Here is a 3,130-nt window from a genome sequence, read left to right on the forward strand (position 1 = left end):
CTCTCTCTCTCTCTCTCTCTCTCTCTCTCTCTCTCTCTCTCTCTCTCTCTCTCTCCTTCTGAAAATGGTGCATTCAAGCAGCAGCAGAAGCAGTTCCCTCAAAGCTGAACAACACATCAGCCATTAATGAGAGCAAATCTGTAGCCTGCAATTAGGAGGAGGAAGAGGAGAAGAGGAGTGGGGGGGAAAGGCGCAGGAGGCTCGGATGCAGCAGCGGCAGCATCAGGACCAGCGCATCTCTTAGAAACCTGTGAAGTCTCAATCTGCATACCAATAGCTCCAGAAACACCTCAATCAAATAAACAGCAGCAGCTGGATAAACCTGCACACCTTCCCGACACGTCTCTCTCTCTCTCTCTCTCTCTCTCTCTCTCTCTCTCTCTCTCTCTCTCGGCACCGTACCTGGAAGTCATGATGGTCAAAGCGCTTAATTGCGTCCGATCCGATCAACAGATGATCCCGCGGGCGGTTCGTCCTCCAGCTGCGGGCGACAGACAGCGCGACATCTCCGGTCCAACTCCAGGGTTACATGTTCGGCTCAGACAGACCCGACTCTTGTCTCGTGGATATGTGGTGTTGGTGGGGGAGAAGGAGGAGGAGGAGGAGGTGGTGGGGGGGATGAGAGATATAGGCTGAAGGCTGTCCAAATGTCTCCCGATGGCGAGCGTCATCAACGCGAGGCGGTGTCATCTCCTCTTCTTCTCCCCTCCTCCTCCTCTTCCTCCTCACCACTTCGACACAGGCTGCCAAGAACAGACAGCAACCTTCAGGTTCAATCAAATGATAATGATTTTTTTTAAATCACTGAGTGTTAGACCTCTCATCAGAGAGCTCATGTTTGAGCAGCTCCTAAAGGACGAACACAGGATGGATGGGACATAAAAAAAGGCCACATGTGATGATTTGACCTTTTAACCCCATTTTGCTTTTATTTAGCATTATCTTAGCCTTTCTGTAGCAGGACTTAAAAGTAGCAATTTCCAAAACTGACTAAAAACTGCTGAGTTAAAACAACCCAATGTGTAAAGCTGGGTGAAAGGACCTGTAGCCTATTAATCCAGCATATTTGGTAAATCTAGGTTAAAATGATTAATTTGTAGAATTTGAGCTATAAGTCATTTCAGCCATCTTTCTTTTACTTATTCCTAAAGCAGAGCTCCAGTCTGGTCTGAACTGGTTAACGTCTGGCTCTCCCCCCCAACCAGGATCAAACTTTTTGACCCAAACAAAACAGCTTTAAACCAGCAACCAATTGATCAGATTTTAGTGTGTAAAAAAAGGAAGTTGTCCTGAATGTCAACTGGTTTTTGGTGGATTTGTTCATAATGAGTGCATAACCATTTCAGGATTGCAAATGGAAAACAACTTGAGTAATAACTTGGTCTGGCTAGACAGACCTTGGCGTTCAAACACTCGTGACGTTGGCAAAACCACAGCTAAACCAGTAAGTTCAATGTATGGGCAACTGGTGGCCTGTGGGCCGTATGTTGCCCACTAGTGATTAATATCCGGTCCAACAATCAGAACCATGCAGGAGTTTGCACTCATATAGAAGCTAAGCATTATAAACATTATTTTTCTTTTTTAATTGGCAGTTTTATTACATTTGGGTAAGTGTGCAGTGCTATGTGGCCCTCTGATAAAAAAAAACTGGCCCCTTCCAACATTTAAGCCCATCCTTAATCTACTGTTTCAATTTATTACTTTCCTCAAATCTGTGTGTAAATGTGTGTCAGAATAGTCAAACTCTAATGGCTCCATTGACGTCATCATTGTTGATCCATTTTCAGTCACTTCAACTGTTCTCGTTTGAAAACAAACACATTTGTTGGCATCTGACCACGTTTTTTTTTTTTTTTTTTTTAATTTAAAAGACACATTAACAATCAATGTGAGCTAAAAAAATGTGTGGACTAGTTTTGGCTTTATGGATTTTTTTTTTACTTATCATCATAACTTTTAAATGAGAGACTTAAAGAAGCAAAGACATTCAAATAAAGCAAATTAAAGGCACCATGTGGCCTTCACAACTGCATTATCAAGGTTAAATTACACACAGGTGGAATTGATTTACTAATTAGGTGACTCCTAAAGGGAACAGCTGCTCTGGATTTTAGTTGGTATCAGTAAAAAAGGGTGAACATGAATGCATGCCACACTTTACAGATTTCCATTTGTGAATGGAAGAAAACTTAATTAGGTACTTTGTGTTGGTCCATCACCTGAAATCCCTGGAAAATATTTGGTTTGTCCTGATGCACCACAGTAATCCAGGTGGAGAAATTTAAAAAAAATTAAAAAGCTCCTCTGGACGGGTTCTTCTTTAACGCAACGTTTCATCTCTCCTCCAAAAGTCTTCTTCAGTCTGATGAGTTTCAGGTGAACTCAGCCTTTTAAGCACTGCCTCCACATGGACAAACAGTTTTAACCAACATCAACACAGTTCACAAGCAAAGGTGGACCATCAGCCTAACAATAAATCATTAGTTCCCTGATCATCACCTACTGTTATAGAGGATCTTGTGGACATGAAAGTCTCGCATCTGTTTTTCTTCACAAAGATGGCTTCCTTTACACCTCTCTCAAACCAGTGTTCCCCTCTATCCAGGATGAGAACATCTTAATCCCTGAAAGAGTGACCACYGGCCTGTAGATGAGTGTAAACTGCAGAGTCCTGGCCTGATGGTGTAGCTCTTGTGTGTTGGCCCAGTCTTTTGAACAGTGGCTGTTTTGTTTCCCTGATRTCACAGTGCTCCAGATATTTTAACAGTATACACAACATTACTCTGTTTGTGCTGGAGGACCGGATTTATTGGGGTGAACCAGTCTTTGCTATAATGTGTTTTGAGGTTTGAAAGCAACTGGGACCACMTGTTTAGARAATAAAGTCTCAGTTTCTCTGAAACCCCTGCAACGTATGGAATACTAGTCACTAATCTGGGATTATCTTGACATTGTGGTTGAATTGGGTTGTGTGATGGTGGCTGAAGAACAGAGTTCCCCAAACTTTTCCCCTGTCTAAAAGATTAAAGCCAGCTACAGCGGGTAAAATAAGTATTGAACACGTCACCATTTTTCTCAGTAAATATATTACTAGAGGTGCTAATGACATGAAATTTTCACCAGATGT

The 3,130-nt window shown here is 42.4% G+C and overlaps 1 protein-coding gene across 1 annotated transcript in view; it reads right to left on the minus strand.

Annotated features, from left to right (window-relative positions):
• The window catches only part of fam131aa (family with sequence similarity 131 member Aa), a 10,748-nt gene extending 10,048 nt beyond the window's left edge, over nt 1-700 (minus strand). Inside the window, exon 1 of the mRNA XM_014031200.1 lies at nt 403-700. The gene's annotated coding sequence lies outside the window, so the exon portion shown is untranslated. The remainder of the gene's footprint in view (nt 1-402) is intronic.
• Nucleotides 701-3,130: the final 2,430 nt, after the last annotated feature.

This window comes from Austrofundulus limnaeus, unplaced genomic scaffold, assembly GCF_001266775.1.
Source record: "Austrofundulus limnaeus strain Quisiro unplaced genomic scaffold, Austrofundulus_limnaeus-1.0 Scaffold6, whole genome shotgun sequence".
Lineage (NCBI taxonomy): Eukaryota > Metazoa > Chordata > Actinopteri > Cyprinodontiformes > Rivulidae > Austrofundulus > Austrofundulus limnaeus.